At 40.1% G+C, this 18,360-nt stretch overlaps 1 protein-coding gene and 1 long non-coding RNA gene across 2 annotated transcripts in view; one reads left to right on the top strand and one right to left on the bottom strand.

Annotated features, from left to right (window-relative positions):
- Positions 1–13,491: 13,491 nt before the first annotated feature.
- Positions 13,492–18,360, bottom strand: part of LOC107842430 — a 13,389-nt gene continuing 8,520 nt past the window's right edge. The window contains exons 3-4 of the long non-coding RNA XR_007045127.1: positions 14,099–16,773; positions 13,492–13,962 (exon numbers count right to left, since the gene is read on the bottom strand). This is a non-coding gene — a long non-coding RNA (uncharacterized LOC107842430). The remainder of the gene's footprint in view (positions 13,963–14,098; positions 16,774–18,360) is intronic.
- LOC124887417 (uncharacterized mitochondrial protein AtMg00810-like) overlaps positions 18,261–18,360 on the top strand; it is a gene marked incomplete in the record, with an annotated part of 7,939 nt that continues 7,839 nt past the window's right edge. Inside the window, 1 exon segment of the mRNA XM_047397074.1 lies at positions 18,261–18,360.

The following is an 18,360-nucleotide window of genomic DNA, read 5'->3' as shown; positions in this document are numbered from 1 at the left end:
GACTATGATCTTAAGCTTCTTTGATGGTTTTATACCAAGCTTTAAAGAAAGATTGATCTTTTGATCCTAAGCTAAGATATGGAATCCACATTTGTTCATCTTGAGTTTGAATTAAAGCAAAGAGAAGCATAACTAATTTTTATTCTATAAACCCTTATGCTATTTTAAGGTGGATTTCCTAAAGTATGAGCATATAATTAATATAGGAATAGTATTTAACATCGAGTTGGGTATGAGTCCAAGGTCACATGCCCTAAACTAAGTGACACGGTAGGTTTAAGTGCCATAGTGGGTTAAGTATAGTGATCACTTAAGTTAAGGTCCTATTCCGATGGCAAGGGTAGGACAACTCTCCCCAACGTGGGTAAGACATTAGACTCTATGGCTCACATAATTTATGTCGGTTAGAAGAATCTCCCAAAAGATAAAATAAAAAGTAAAGTTTTTAGAAACTAAGTGTTATGGCTCATAAAGTTTATCCTTATGCTTCATTACTCATGTTTATGCTTTTGCAATCGCTGTTTTATTCAAACCCAAGGTGAGTCATCTACACTTAGTATGCATTGTATTTCTATATTGAGTTATTGTTTTGCTTATGCATTCACCCCACATACTCAGTACATTCCAGAAGTACTCAACAACAACAGACCCAGTATATTCCCACAAACTGAGGTCTGGGGAGGGTAAAATGTACGCAATCCATACCACTCCCTCCGAGGAAGTAGAGAGGTTATTTCCGATAGACCCTCGACTCAAGATAGAGAAATAGTATACCAAGGTCGTAATGAGACATGAAACAGGCTGTATAGCATAATAGAAATAAGAGATAAAAAAAATAAGAACACTAAGTCTCAGAGAAATGGGAAATAAGAGAAATACGAACAATACGGAATATGAAATAAGAACATAGATACCCATGTGGTAGTAACAACATGCCCTCACAGGCCTAAAACACCCACCACACCCAAACTCCCCTATCACCTAGCGATTACCTACACACTCACCCTAGCCGTCTACCCTAATCCGCGACCCCCACACCTTCCTGTTTAGGGTCATGTCCTCAGTAATCTGAAGCAGTTCCATGTCATTCCTAATCATCTCCCTCCAGTATTTCTTAGGCTTACCTCTACTCCTCTTAAAGTCATCCAAAGCTAGTCTCTCACACCTCCGAACAGGGGCATCCGTGCCCCTCCTTATCACATGCCCAAACCATCTCAACCTTCCTTCTCGCATCTTGTCCTCCACCAAAGCCACTCCCACCTTCTCCCGAATAATCTCATTCCAGACTTCATCCTCTCTAGTTAGTCCGCACATCCAATGCAACATTCTCATTTTCGTCACCTTCAATCTTTAAATATGGGAGTTCTTGACTGGCCAACATTCCGCTCTATACAGCATGGCCGGACAGACTGCCACTCTGTAGAATTTGCCTTTAAGCTTAAGTGGCACCTTCTTATCACACAACACTCCCGAGGCGAGCCTCCACTTTATCCAACCTGCGCCAATACGTTTAGTGACATCCTCATCAATCTCGCCATTCCCCTGAATCACAGACCCTAGATACTTAAAACTATCCTTCCTACAAATATCCTGAGAATCCAACAACACCACCACACCGTCTTCCTGACTCGAGTCACTAAACTTGCATTCTAAATACTCCGTCTTGGACCTACTCAACCTGAACCGCTTAGATTCAAGAGTTTGCCTCCAAACCTCCAATTTCCAATTCACAATCCCCGTGTCTCATCAATCAGCACTACATCATCCACAAATAACATACACCACGGTACCTCACCTTGAATACTCTGCGCCAACACGTCCATCACCAACGCAAAAAGGAACGCGCTAAGAGTCGATCCCTGATGCAAACCTATCTCGACCGAAAAATGCCTTGAGTCTTCTCCCGTCGTCCTCACCCGAGTCTTTCCTTCATCGTACATGTCCTTAATTGCTCTGATGTATGCCACCGAAACTCCTCTCACCTCTAAGCATCTCCAAAGAACCTCCCTAGGGACTTTGTCGTATGCCTTCTCCAGATCGATGAACACCATATGTAAATCCCTCTTCATTTCTCTAAACTGCTCCACCAATCTTCTCATCGGGTGGATTGCCTCTGTCGTCGAGCGTCCAGGCATAAAACCAAATTGATTATCCAAAATGGACACTACCCTCCTCAACCTCCGCTCAACCACCCTCTCCCAAATCTTTATAGTGTAGTTCAACAGCTTAATACCCCTATAGTTATTACAACTCTGAACGTCACCCTTGTTTTTATATGACAACGTACTCCATCTCCAAGCCTCAGGCATTCTCACTGTCTTGAAAATGGCGTTGAACAAATCAGTCAACCATCTTAAGCCTACCCTACCAGCATACTTCCAAAATTCCATCGAAATCTCGTCAGGCCCCGTCGCCCTACCTCTCCGCATCTTACGAATAGCCTCTCTGGCCTCCTCAACCATAAAACGTCTACAGTAACTGAAATCACGGCTCTCCTCCGAACTCTCCAAATCCCCTAACACAATGCCTCTGTCTCCTTCCTCATTTAAAAGTCAATGAAAATACTCCTGCCATCTCTTCTTAATGTGCCCATGTTCCACCAAAACTCTACCGTCCTCCCCCTTAATGCACTTCACTTGATCGAAGTCACGCCCCTTCCTCTCCCTAGCCTTAGCAAGCCTATACAACCTATTTTCCCCTTATTTCTACTCCAACCTCGCGTACAAGCTCTCAAACACCGTTGTCTTAGCAGTCGTAACAGCTACCTTAGCCTTACTCCTTGCAACTTTGTAAGCCTCTCTATTCACTCGTTTCTCCTCTTCATCCTTACTCTCAATCAACTTAACATACGTCCCCTTATTAGTCTCCACTTTCTTCTTAACTTCTTCATTCCACCACCAATCCTCCTTATGTCGACCCGCCCGACCCCTCGAAACACCCAAAACCTCTCTAGCCGTCTCCCGGATGCAGCTGGCTACCTTATCCCACATGACATCTATGTCCCCCTACTCTCCCACAACCTCAAACCCGCCACCTTCACCCCTATCTCCAGCGCACTAACTGGCATCAAGCTACCCCACTTAATTTTAGGCCGCCCCTCTCCAGCCCTACTCTTCTTGCTCTTTTTGATACACAAGTCCATTACCAATAGCCTGTGCTGAGTCGACAAATGTTCACTCGGAATGACTTACAATCCTTACAGAGAACCCTAAACCCCTTCCTAAGCAGCAGAAAGTTAATCTGAGTCTTGGCTGATGCGCTTCGGAAGGTAATAAGGTGGTCCTCCTTCTTCGGAAAGCTCAAGTTCACAACCACCAACCCGAAGTCAGTCGCAAAATCCAATAGAGCAACTCCCTCACCATTTCATTCATCGAAACCAAACCCTCCATGCACCTCATCATAACCTCCTGGAGAAACTCCAATGTGGCCATTGAAGTCCCCCACTATGACAATATTCTCCAAGCTAGGCACGCTTCTCACCACCTCATCCAAAGCCTCCCAAAAACTCGTTTTCACCTCCTCTCCCAAGCCCACCTGTGGGACATATGCACTACACACATGCAGCTTAAAGCCCCCAATGATCAACTTAATCGTCATCAGTCTATCACTGACCCTCTTAACCTCCACCACCTGCCCTCTAAGCTCCTCATCCACTAAGATGCACACTTCATTACGACGCCTCTCATTGCCTGAGTACAACAACTTGAAACCATCCACATCTTTGACCTTAGTACCTACCCACTTAGTCTCCTGAACACACGCAATATTAATCCTCTTCTTCTTAAGAATCTTCACCAACTCTACGGACTTACCCTGAAGAGTCCCTATATTGCCAAGCCCTACCCTCAATCTATCTTCTCTCGCCTATTGCCTACCTCTACCACTACACACCGCCCCAGCACTAACACCCACCCTAGACCCCACGTCTACACCAGCCCTCCTCTCTTCACCCTCCTCCTCCCAAAGCTGCCCCCAACCCCAACCTCCTCGGACATGACGCTATTCCACCATCCGCCCCTACAGCCAGCCACCACTTAAAGACCAAAACCAATCCCAAACAAAGCCCCAAACCGAAACACAGGAATACACAAAAAAAAAGCACCAAAAGGGAAGCAGGAAAAAAGGAAAGCAGAAAAGAAACAGAAGTCACTCACAAAAAACCCGATCCGGCCTAGCAGACTAGAACAACACAACATATATCCACCAATCAGCTAAAGTAGATTGTCACAATTATACTCACAGGAAACAAAACAGTACAAAATAAATAGTACAAATAAAACAGTAAAATAATAACGAGTAAAAGCATACAAACAGCAACAAACTAAAACAAACTACTAGCAGGGAAATTAGAGCACACTCATGGCCTAGCACCAAGGACAACAAAATCAATAGTAAATGGTGGCTAACCCACATATATGTTTATGTGCTACATTGTCTCATAATGCAGGTACCAGTTGTAGCCCACACATCATAATCAAGCAGTGTACAGCTTCCAGACAGCAGGTTATGAATCCTTTTGATTCAAGGGCTCAAGTCAATCATAGTTCAAGTAGCATCTTATTTTCTTTTTTTAGTCGTATTGAATAAGGATTGCTGGGGGTCATGTCCCGGCTACCTATAGTCAATATTAGTAGAGGTTTCATAGATAATCAGTAAAGTTGATGTATTTGATTCCATTTTTGTGTTGTATAACCAGAGTTGTAATCATTTTAAATAGTTTTGTTTTGAATATGTTCAACTAAAGATTTCTCTTTCGTGCATTACTCCCGAATTTATGTAATTAAATCAGTATCTCAAGCAATATGCCAGTACAAAGGTTAGCTTGGGATCACTTGTCATCTTAAACATCGTGTGACATCTAGGGGTAGTCTTGAGGTGTGACACCTCTAGGCCTCCTTAAGCTCCTCAGGCTGATGTGTCGAATACGGAATTTTGTCAGTTCATTCATATATTGGCTCAGCTAGTATCTTCTCAGTCTAAGTGTGTACCCTCTGTTACTCCATCTTCTGAGGCCACAAGGGTTGGCCAGTTTATGACGCTGAGCCCTCTTATGTTCACTCGTGTTACGGTTGAGGAGGATCATTAAGGTTTCATTGGTGAGATAGAGAAGATCTTTCGCGTTATGCATGCCACTAATGTGGAGGGTGTAGAATTTATTGCCTATCAACTGAAGGATATAGCATACCAATGGTATGAGGAATAGGAATAGGAATAGTTTAGGGGAGATGATGGCGAATCCGCACTGTGGGAAGATTTCTCTAGTGCTTTTCTGGACTGCTTCTTTCCTCAAGAGTTGAGGGAGGCGAAAAGGAAAGAGTTTGTTAATCTAAAGCAAGGCAAGATGGCAGTTAAGTAGTATGTCTTGAAATTCTATTAATTATCTCGATATGCTCCCGAGTTAGTGTCTAGCATGAGGCCTATAATGAGGAAAGTTCACTTATGGGTTGTCCCATAATTTGATTCTAAAGAGTTAAGGCTATTAAACTAGGATATGGACATCCTTAGATTGGTTGTGCATATGCAGCTGGTTGAGGAAGAGAAGAAGCAGGCTAAAATTAAGGAGAGGCAAAATAAGAAGCTTAGATTTTTTTGTCAAGATGTATGTCAATAGCAGGGTGGTAGAGATGGTGGAAAGTGGTCAAAGAAGAAGTGGGGAAGTTCTATTTCCTACTCTATGGCCAGTGCTCCTTATCCGAAGCCATCGGGTGATCGTCATTCTCAGCATTATAGTGGATTTAGGGCACAAGTGCCCAATCTCAGATTGGTGGGACTCAGTCCGCTCCATCATATCCTCCTAGTAGATTTTACGGACAAGTGCATCGTAGGTTTTGTGAAGATGGGAGGAACAATTGTTTCAAATATAGTTAGAGTGGTCACTTGCAAAGGGATTGTCCTTCTAAGGTTTGCTTCGAGGGAAAATAAGATTTCAGTTGCCACTTTATCAGTTCCTGACCAAAAGGGTGTGGTGTTTCCTTTTAGTGTCGGCACTAGACGAAATCGCTTGTATGATCTTGCTACCCGCTAGGACTCTAAGGCATCTCCCGATATTGTCCCTAGTATGTTAACTTTTTTTTCGTGATGTGTATTTCTGGGTTAATATGGGTGTACTCTTTCTTAGGTGACCCCATTCGTGGCTCTGCATTTTGGTTTTGGTCCCGAGTGTATCCCCAATCCCTTTTCTATTTCTACCGTGGTGAGTGACTCGGTGGTTGTTAGAAAAGCTTATAAGGGTTGTGTGGTATCTGTTGGTGGTAGGGAAACTCTAGTAGATCTGATAGAGTTAGAATGGTTGATTTTGATGTCATATTAGGGATGGATTGGTTGCACTCGTGTTATGCCTCCTTAGATTGTCGGACCCGTAAGGTGATGTTTAAATTCCCTAATAAGCCGGTCATTGAGTAGGAAGGGGGTTCTCTTGTGCCTAAGGAAAGATTTATATCATATCTTAGGGCACGGAAGTTGATTTTCAAGGGATGTCTCTATCATTTGGTCCAGGTTAAAGATTCTTACTCAAAGAGTCCTTCATTGACATCCGTTTCCATGGTTAACGAATTTCCTGAGGTTTTTCCTGGTGCTTCACCTGATAAGAAGATTGATTTTGGGATTGATCTTGTCCTAGAAACTCGTCCTATCTCTATCCCTCCTTACAGAATGGCTCCAACTAGGATGAAAGAGCTTAAGGAGCAGTTGAAAGACCTCCTTGACAAGGATTTTATCCATCCTAGTGTGTCTCTGTTGGGTGCCCCTATTTTATTCGTCCGTAAGAAAGATAGTTACCTTCGAATGTGCATCGATTATCGTCAGTTAAATAAGGTTACGGTGAATAATAAGTATCCACTTCCTTGGATTGACAATTTGTTTGACCAACCTCAGAGTGCTAGGTATTTCTCTAAGATTGATCTTAGGTCAGGTTATTACCAGTTGAAGATTAGGAAAGTGGATATTCCTAAGGCTACCTTCAGAATGTGGTATGATCATTGTGAGTTCTTAGTCATATCTTTTGGGTTAATTAATGCCATGGCGGCATTCATGGACTTAATGAATAGGGTCTTCCATCAGTTTCTGGATTTGTTCTTTATCGAGTATAAGATGATATTTTGGTGTAGTCCAAGAGCGAGGTGGATCATGCTGATTGATGTCACCCAAAATACACTCCACTTAGAAGTATAATGTGATTGTTTGCAAATATAATAACCCAACTAGGTTGGGGTCAATCCTACCAGGAAAATGTGAACAGTTGTGTGACTTTGATGTAACCCACGAGTAGTACAGGAAAGTAAATGGGGGATTTTAGTATCAATTGTAAGTAGTCACCAAATCTTAAGTGCTTTTGAGTTGTAGACAATATGACACGAACACTAGGCTTGTGTTCCTCCTAGCTTCTCAACTCCGTAAATTTCTCGTGATCAACGTAACTATTCTATTATTCCACATGCAAAGTCTACAAGATAAGTATTATCAGCTGCCTTGTGGGTACTGATAACGCTCAACTTACACGTCAATTTAAGTGCAAGACGGTCGTTGTTAATATAATTATCCAACAAGAGTCGGGGTCGAATCCACGAGAAACAATGTGAGTGGCGATTGAGTAGGTTCGAAATAAGAATTACTTGCTAAGCTCAAACCTATGATACAAGATAGTTTGGGGGTTTTCAATCTTGTCAAGTGTGAAAGTAATTCTTGGGCTTCTAAAAGACTATTCAAGACTAAGAATAATTAGAATGTAATCAATTAGATGCAGATCTTGGGATTATGCTTTCCTTGGGGAAAGTCATGCATGGGCTCGTGAAAATTTGATGCAAACATTAATTGATGATGATGTGGTAGGCTAGGTCGAAAATCTTTGTGGTTAGTCTTTCCACAAAACCAAAAAGATTTCATCCATTGGCTCTTTCGAGCACCTAGCGTGTGTCAATTAAAGCCACCCATTACCTCAATTAGGCACCCCTATTTCTATGATGGTACCCAAAGAATAGTCAACCTCATATTTACCCTTACAACTAAGATAGTGAAAAACTGGCAAGACATACCCATAAATTATCTACTATTGCTTTGGTTCCCACATCCCTCTTTCAAGGATGAGGTGGGTTCCTAAAGTTCACCCTAAACCCCCTTTTCAAGGATGGCTAGGGCTTTCAAGAGCTTGAAACTTTCATTCATCAAACCCATTTAGGCATTTGGGCTTTCACCCACAAATCCCAACCTATTTAATCAAGCAACAATAGAACGCATCATCAACAAACTAAATTCCACACAAATATATCACAACCTATGCACAACTGCTTCCTATTCAAACATAATCCCAAGAGGTAGATCAAGAAAATCATAATAATAATAAACACAAATAAACCAAGATGTCTATTAAAGTTATTCTTAGGAAAAATAAAGATAGGGCAAACCACACTTTAGATTCAAATGAATCTTCAATAGACAAAGCCAAATATACACTTGGAAGTTACTCTAATGTCTTCTTAGCTCAAATTAGTACAAATTTGAGCTCCAAGCTCCAAAAATTACAAAAACCCTAAACTAAGAATGGGAGGAAGGGTTGTGGAAAGATGGATTCCAGATGCCCTAGAATGAAGGGATTTTGAGCCTTGAATTGGATTTGGGGTCGGCTGGTCAAAATGATGTTTTTGCCCTTGGGCCATTTTTCGCCCTCACACAATCGCGGGAATTGATCGCGATCGCACACACTGTGATCGCGATTAGTCCATCGTGATCGCAGTTAGTTAACTGCCTTGACTTGACGCGATCGCGGGCGTTCGATGGGTAGATCCTGATCTTTTTTCAGCTTGTCCAGCTCTTGCACTTCAATTCCCTTTTTGATCATTTTCTTCTTAAGTTTGCTTCTTTTTTTCTCAGCACTTGTACGCCTACAAAATATAGAAATTAGTACATTTAACCGCAAATATGTCTCACTTTTACAATCAAATCATAGTATGGTGCAAGAATATTTCTTGCAAATAAGTGGTAAACTCACCCCTCATCAACACCCACAACTTAAACCGTTGCTTGTCCTCAAGAAACACTACCTCTAACCATGAGACAATGCACTTTTATGCCCAAATTAGATGACCCAAATGATAATGATGACTTCAACTTTATTACTACCACAAATAGCTCTTCAAACATAGGCATGACTATTTTCACGACACCCCTCAACATAACACGTAATTTTAAAGGATGCAAAAGACTTCAAAGAGAAATCACTCAACAATCACTAATACTCAAGAAATGACTCCTCTTTGACCTCAACTATGTTATACTCCTTTTGCCTCATTTTTCGGGAGATGACAAAATCACCCACCTCAACTTGTTTACATGCTTCCTCACAAGAAGGAAAATTCCACACACCAAGTCATCAAATATGCAACAAGGAATTTAAGTACAAAACTCTCTCTCTCTCTCTCTCAAGAACTCTTGATGTTAACAAGTACCATGTTATAGGCTTGCCCCTACTTTCAATCTCCACTATAATGAATGCACTTGGTTAGAGATCTCAAAGGGCTTTTTGAGCTTGTAACGTAGGTTCGGGGTTGGGTAGGATATTATTTGGGAACAAAGTGACTGTACCCTCCTTGAGCATCTACATTATGCCCCCCCCCTTTTAATGCAACTTTTGACCATGGGTCACTTCTATTGTTTTCACTCTTTAAGCATGTGCGTATTTTTACTACCTTGATTCTCCCATCTTTTGGAAAGCATCTTCTTTTCGCCTCTTTGCTTGGTGCATTTCATGCTTTTCTTTTCTTTCGTGGGTCCCTTCTTTTTCCTATTCATTTATTCTCAAAATATAGCTCCTAGGCACTAACTTACATTCTCGTGGACCAAAGTTGCCTCTTCCAATCTTAACCACCCCCCAATAAGACTTTTAGCCTCAATTTGTAATTTTAGGTCCAAGGAGGATGAGGTTCAAAAGAGGGATAAGAATTTAAGGTCTCACGGCTTGCAATGTGTTTGCCAAAAAAGGTCCAATTGCTCAAAGTGGGTGACTAGGGGTAACATCTATGTACGGATAGGCTTTTTAGGCTAAAGTGGACTTCCAATATCGCAAAGATGGCCTAAGATCATCTCCCCAACCAAATACAATCAAAAGTAGCCTTGAGAGACTAATGGGGCAAGTTTTAGATGGTACAAGTACACATGATATTTAGAAAAATAAGCTCACCACACATGGTATAGAAACGCGACAAGGAGGCTCAATTGCCCCTCGCGCTAAAGACAAAAATGGAGTATCTACCAATTTTTACAAGTCAAAAGCTTGGAGTCACAAAAAGAGAAAAATAATTGTTATAATGTCACTTACGTCCATGCCCTTGATTTTTGAAAAATTTTGGATTGGGGGGGGAGGGGGTTCACTTTGCATTTGCACCATGCACAAGTTGCTAACCATGGCAACAACCCAAGACTTGGTCTCACATTTTGGCTTCATATGGTCGAACCAACTATATGGCTACTCAGATTTCCCCAATGGTATGCGAGTAATCCAAAATCAACAATGCCACAGGTACTCAGACTTCCCTTGCATTTGTGATCTCGATGCTACGGGTACTCAGGCTTCCCCTGCAATCCATGACTCAAAACTTAATCACGATGTTTTTCCCTTAAGAATGTCGTCAAGAAATTCATCATAAGGAAAAGCTCGTCCACCATCATTATCAAAAGAACAAGAACACTACAAATGAAAACACTCAATTCACAAAATTTCCATGCTTCGCGTGACTAAGTTCAAGTATTGCAAACCAATGAATACACAAAAAGGTAGGGCCACACACCCCCAATTAAGGACTCATAGTGACCTCACTACATAACACAATAGCATGAGAAGGGTTAAAGGGCTCCCTAAAACAACATTGATAGCCATGTTAAAAGCTGGACATAGAGGTGTGATTGCGGGCAGATTGGTGCAATCGTGATACCGCAATCGCTGGTACTCGACCCGCAATTGCGGTAACTAAGGTTATTCCCTCCTCTGTTTTGCCCTGTTCTCCTGCATGGCTGCCATACTTCAAAACTTGGTTATCCCTTATTTTTGGCTTCCAACCTGCCCAAAGCACCTACAAAACATGAAAATTATGTGAATTATTCCAAAAACCTATATATTAAAAAAAAAGTAAGAAAACGATGGATTGCCTCCCATCAAGTGCCTTATTTATCATCGTGGCACGACGTCTTTTAAATCCTCATTTGTGCCTCTACTTAGAGGATTTGAACCTTTTGACCAACTTTTGATCATTCCATCTTTGAGGCTCTTTGGGCAAAAGCAAGGGTGTGATGACACATGTTCTATCACGCCACATCGATGACTTGAATCGTTTGTCCAATTTTGCATCGAACTTTCATGTGGGCTCGTTGGACAATTATGAGAGTATTAGAAGGCCACTAATTAGACATCGATCCTTAGCTTCTTGGCCTTAAAGATTGGGGTCTTATCATACCCTTTTGGGAAGACAAACTCCAAGATATAAGGAAATAGTTCATTCTCACCCTCATTCAACATTTGCCTGGATGGATCGATAGTCATCAACTCCACTGAGCTTAGTGCTGAGAAGTGGTTAAAATGAAGTCTTTTTCCTAATTCCAGAGTTGTTTCCATTTCGGTATCCTTATCCCAAAATGGACTAGTTTCTTCATAAGGGATTTCTTGGCTTCTTCTTCCAACTCTAGTACCATTTCTTCCTTTTTGGCATCATCTCTCATGTTTGGTTCATGTTTGGTTTAGTTAGTTGGGAAATCAGCGAGGGTTTTTCAATATCAAGCTCAATTAAAAGAGTGGGCATGGTTGTGGTGTTTGAATGATTAATTTTCGTGCCCACGTCTTGTATCTTCAAGATTTCCTCTTCAAATGCCTTGTTGGATTGGAGTATAAGAGTAGCTTCCTCCTCCACCGTTGTTGTTAACTCCAAGATACGTTGAAGCATTGCTTCAACATCACTATTTCTGGTGCTTCGTTCTTCTCTTTCTTCATCATAAGACATATCAAATCCACAAGAAGAACTATCATTTGGGTTAGCATAACAAGGGGAGGGGGCTTTTGCACAATCACTCCAACATCGTAAATCATCCTCCACTAATTTCACGCATTCCAAGATAAGTTGAAGTATTGACTCAATACCATTATTTCCATTGCTTTGTTCTTCCTTTTCTTTATCATAAGACCTATCCAAATCAGAAGAAGAATTAGCAATCAGGTTAGTATAACGGGGGAAGGGGCATTTGGACAATCACTCTCATATCCATCTAAACCATGACATAGAGAACAAATATACTCCCTATAAGATCGAGATGGTGCACATATCTCTCTCTGGGAAGCATATCTACAATTTTGCCAAAAGTAGGGTCCATTACAATATGGACAAAGATTGTCACGATAGGATTTTCAACAACCTAACTCACATTCATTCCATGATGCCATATTAATAAAAAAACAAAAATAAAGAAAATCTATCTAACGCAAGAAACAAAAGAAAATAACAAACAAATATTTACAAATTTGAACAAAAACAAGTAAGCTAAAATTTTAAACTAACTCAATACGCCAAATTGTTCCCCGACAACGATTTCATTTTTTGATAACGCTCAACTTACACATCTATTTAAGTGCAAGGCGATCGTTGTCAATATAATTACCTAACAAGAGCCAGGGTTAAATCCATGAGAAACAACGTGAGTGGCAATTGAGTAGGTTCAAAATAAAAGTTACTTGCTAAGTTAAAACCTATGATACAAGATAGTTTGGGGATTTTCAATCTTGTCGAGTGTGAAAGTAATTCTTAGACTTCTAAGGGACTAATTCGAGACTAAGAATAATTAGAATGTAATCAATTAGGTGCGAATCTTGGGATTATGCTTTCCTAGGGGAAATTCCTGCATGGGCTCGTGAAAATTCGATGCAAACCTCAATTGATGATGATGTGGTTGGCTAGGTTGAAGATCTTTGTGGTTAGCCTTTCAACAAAACCACAGAGATTTCACTCATTGTCTCTTTCGAGCACCTAACGTGTGTGTCAATTAAAGCCACCCATTACCTCAATTAAGCACCCCTATTTCTAGGATGGTACCCAAAGGATAGTCAACCTCATATTCACCCTTATGTCTAAGATAGTAAAAAATTGGCAAAACATACCCATAAATTATCTACTATTGCATTGGTTCCCACATCTCTCTTTCAAGGATGAGGTGGGTTCCTAAAGTTCACCCTAAACCCCCCTTTCAAGGATGGTTAGGGGCTTTCAAAATCTTGGGACTTTCATTCATCAAACCCATTTAGGTATTTGGGGCTTTCACCCACAAATCCCAACCTATTTAATCAAGCAAAAATAGAACTCATCATCAACAAACTAAATTCCACAGAAATATATCACAACCTATACACAATTGCTTCCTATTCAGACATAATCCCAAGAGGCAGATCTAGCAAATCATAATAATAATAAACACAAATAAACCAAGATGTCTATTAAAGTTATTCATACGAAAAATAAAGATAGGGAAAATCACACTTTAGACTCAAATGAATCTTCAATAGACAAAGTCAAATCTACACTAGGAAGTTACTCTAATGTTTTCTCAAATTAGTACAAAATTTGAGCTCCAAGCTCCAAAAATTACAAAATCTCTAGACTAAGGATGGGAGGTAGAGTTGTGGAAAGATAGGTCCTGGATGCCCTAGAATAAATGGATTTTAAGCCTTAAATTGGATTTGTGGTCGGCTGATCAAAATGATGTTTCTGCCCTTAGGCTATTTTCCGCCCTCACACGATCGTGGGAGATTGAACGCGATCGCACTCACTACGATTGCGGTTAGTCCATCGCGATCGCAGTTGGTTGACTATCTTGACTCGACGCGATCGCGGATAGATCTTAATCCTGCTTCAGCTTGTCCAGCTCTTGCACTTCAATTCCCTTTTTTATCTTTTTTGCTCAAGTTGGCTTCTTTTCTTCTCAGCACTTGTACACCTACAAAATATAGGAATTAGTACATTTAACCCCAAATATGTCTCATTTTTACAATCAAATCATAGTAGTGTGCACAAGTATTTAGTGCAAATGAGTAGTAAATTCATCCCTCATCAGGCGCGAAGAAAAATCTCACCCTTTACCAATTAAGTCTCAGGGCGTCGCCTTATTGCTCCTTGATATGACCTCAGATCACTATCACCTTTTAGTATCAAGTGATTAGATGAGACGCGGGGACTAAAAAGGAGAGGTAGAAAGATGCCAAATCACTGTCTTAACTTCTTTTCCTAATCACAAAATCCTTATTAGGGATGGATGCAAATACAGGCTATCTCAAGCTACTGCAGTTACTTGAGATTAATTATTGCGAAGAAGATTAAAATACATGCATAAACCCCAGAATAACTTAGTATCACATTTTCTCTACGTAGCTAATCCTCCAGGGTTCCCACAACCCTAGTTAAGGAGATTAGCCACTCATATTTATGCAAAAAACCATGATTATCAATGAACAACACATAAAATCAATTGCACAAGAATAAGATGAATAAACTCCGAAGTCTGTAATTAAATAAAAACCCAAAATCTCAAGAGCAATTGTAAAAGGATTGTAAAGTATTGTAATAATATGTAAAAGAGTGTCACACCTAATATAAGATAAACCCTAGGGTATTTATAGTATCTCAAAATAACATAAAAATCCTAATAAAAATGGGAAAGGTTAAATTATGTCGGCAGCAGGTGTGAATCATTCTTCACTCGTACCAGCATCGTACGAGTCGTACCCTGCCTTCTCGTATCCAATCCAGTGTTTTATCTCCCAAGGCTTCAACTTCCTATTTAGCTTACGACATTCGCTTACAAGTCATACCTGAGTGTACGACTCGTGTCCTTCACTCGTATCCACTTGGGACTTTTCTCTTTCCAAGATTTGAACACTGGTTTGTGTATGATTTGACTATACGAGTCATACTCAGACTTCCGACTCATATCCTTCTGGTACTTTAACTCCTGGTTGTAGATTTGGACACTGTTATGCTCACAATTGTTGGTCACGACCCGTATCCTCAGTATATGACTCGTATAGCTGAGTCGTATCTTTTCTTCACTTAGCCTTTTGTTCAAGTCTTAGGTTCTGTGTTGCTTACGAGTCATCATATGAATCATATACCATGCTTACGACTCGTGAGGTGACTCGTATCTTGATCAGACTTGGTCTTTCCAGGTCTTGTTCTTCTATTTTTATTCCAATACTATTATAAACCTATTTTACCTGAAACAAACAGAAAAGTGCATCATACCTACTAAAACAGCCTAAGTATCCGCATAAATTCTTGATTTTAAGCATTGAAAGTGTCTTGTTTCCATGACACATCACCGATCACCTCTGTATCAAGTTGTGAACCTTGAAAGATCAGAATTATTATGTTAAGTTTTTAAAGCGCAAATTTTGGTTGAAGGCTGTTACTTTTCTGGTTCATGTCATTTTTAGTGAAGGGGTCATGGTGGATCCGCAGAAAGTTGCAATGGTTAAGAAGTGGCCTAGGCCCACCACTACAATCGATATTCGAAGCTTTTTGGGTTTAGCCGGCTACTATAGGAGATTTGTGGAGATTTTCACGACTATTGCTGACCCGTTAACTAAGTTGACTCAGAAAAAGGTGAAGTTTATGTGGTCTGGCGCTTGTGAGCATAATTTTGAGAAGCTAAAGATAAGTTGACTTTAGCTCCAATTTTGACTCTGCCTGAAGGCACTGATGCTTTTGTTGTTTATTGTGATGCTTCTTGTGTGGGACTTGGTTGTGTGTTGATGCAGCATGGTGGGGTAATATCCTATGCATCTAGGTAGTTGAAAGTTCATGAGAAGAATTACCCGACTCATGACTTGGAGTTGTCGATTGTGGTGTTCGCATTGAAAATTTGGCATCACTATTTGTATAGAGTCCATGTAGATATCTTTTCTGATCACAAGAATCTGCAATATGTGTTTACCCAGAAAGAGTTGAATCACAGGAAAAGAAAGTGGCTCCAGTTGCTGAAAGATTAAAACATGAGTCTCCACTATCACCCAGGTAAAGCTAATGTGGTTGTTGATGCTCTTAGCAGGTTATCCATGGGGATTCTAACGCATGTGGATAAGAATAAGCAGGAATTAGTGAAAGATATTAACCATTTGGTTAACCTTGGAGTTCGTCTCTTGGACTCTGAGGATGCTGGTGTGTTTGTGCAAGAAGAGACGAAGTTATCTCTTATTGCTGAAATAAAGGAGAAGCAGGTACTGGATCCGATCTTAATGAAGATTAAGGGAGATGTGGGTCAGCAAAAGGCTGCAACTTTTAAGATTAGTGGCGATGGTTTTTTTTGTTTAAATGGTGCTTTTATTGATAATTAAAATAACTTTTGTATTGAATGGACCAACCCATTCAATACCATAAACACAAAAACACGAACCAAAACAAAAAAAAATCCGGTCCACCCAAAAGACATGGTCCAAAAAGAAAAAATTACACGCATATATAAATAAGAATAGGGTTTCTAAAATGGGATAAGTCATCTTCTTCAATACTCTTAGCATTCCGCCTCCTTTGGCATGGCAGATTTTGAAAATTTTCAGCTTCTAATGCTTCTTCTCTGGGTCATAAACACTGTGCCTTAGATTTGCACGAACATCTGCATGTCCATCTTGCAAGAGTAAGCTCAGCTTCTCATCTGCTTTGTTGGTTTTTATTCTGTGATTTTCTTTTGATACTTCTTGCTTTCCTTGCTTTCCCCTTCTGGGTGAGGACGGAAATGAACCTCTAACAATGTTGGCTGGCAGAAACCAGAACAACTTTAGTCAGCTACACAGTTTTCAACCACAAAATCATACTTTCCAGGGAATGAAGCTACAAGGACAAAACTTCCAAAGGAAGAGATCTGGCATCATTTGTGAAAATTGTGGGTATAAAGATCATACAAAAGAAACTTGTCACAGAATTGTAGGTTTCCCTGCTAATTTCAAAAGTAAGAAGAAAATGTCCCCAGATGCAGGAGTAATGCCTCATGCTCATACCTCTGCAGCTGAAACATCAAACTTAGAAAGGAATAAAGAAATATCAGGATCAGATTCTCAAGTCTACTTTCCTGGTAGATATTTCACGAAAGAACAATATGATCAGGTTCTCAAAATGATGGTGCTTAAACCTACTGCTCATTGTGAGACTAATGTTGCAGCAGGTATGCATGTCTGTGATAATGATAGTGGTAATGCAGTTAAGTGGATCATTGATTCTGGAGCAATACATCATATAACCTATTGTAAACATATGTTGAGTGAATGTAGAATATTATCAGCATCACAAAATAATAAAGTGCAAGTGTCAACGGGAAGTAAAATTCAAGTAGAACACACTGGAAATGCAGTAATTCTGGGAAACTGCAAGCTGACTAATGTCCTCCATGTGACAAATTTCAGATTCAATTTATTGTCAGTGTCTAAACTGACCAAAAGATCTAAATTGTATGGTGTCTTTTTATCCTGACATGTGTGTGATGCAGACTCTCTCTACTGGAGAGGTGATTGGGATTTGTAAGGAAGAAGGGCTTTACATCTTAAGGCACAAAACACTATCAGTTGCGGGTAATGTTGTTCAAGGCAAGAGATTAACAGAACAACGGTTGTGGCATCTTAGATTGGGGCATCCATCTATGCAAGTGATGAAGCATATTTCTTTTTTAAAGAACCAAGTTGACATAAATGTTCCAGAAGACTGTATGATTTGTCCTCTGGCTAAACAATACAGACTTAAGTCCAGTAGTATATTTCAGCTTGTTCATTTGGATGTTTGGGGACCTCACAAACATCCTACTTATGACAGAAAATACTATTTCTTAACTATAGTTAATGACTATAGTAGGTTTACATGGATTTCATTGTTACAATCTAAGAAAGAAGTCATAGTTGTGTTGAAAAGTTCTATAACCATGATTGGTAATCAGTTTGATTGGTGAATAAAAGTTGTCAGATCAGATAATGGAACTGAGTTTTTTAATAGTCATATGAATGATCTAATATCTTCTTTTGGTATTATACATCAAAGCAGTTGCCCATATACACTACAACAAAATGGTGTTGTTGAAAGGAAACATAAACATCTTTTAAAGATGGAAAGAGCATTGAAGTTGCAATCTCATGTTCCAAGTAGATTTTGGGGTGATTGTGTGCAAACTGCAGCATATCTGATTAATAGATTGCCTACTGCAGTGTTGAATGGAAAATCACCTTATGAGTTGTTGTTTGGACATACTCCTAGATTGGATCACCTTAAGGTGTTTGGTTGCTTGTGTTTTGCTAGTGTATTACCTAGAGGTAACAAATTTGAGGCTAGAGCAAGGAAGGCTGTGTTGCTAGGATTTTCT

The sequence above is a fragment of the Capsicum annuum genome, chromosome 9, assembly GCF_002878395.1.
Source record: "Capsicum annuum cultivar UCD-10X-F1 chromosome 9, UCD10Xv1.1, whole genome shotgun sequence".
NCBI classification, from domain to species: Eukaryota; Viridiplantae; Streptophyta; class Magnoliopsida; order Solanales; family Solanaceae; genus Capsicum; species Capsicum annuum.
The sequence above is the reverse complement of the archived record's forward strand: the minus strand, read 5'-3'. Positions and strand labels throughout refer to the sequence as shown.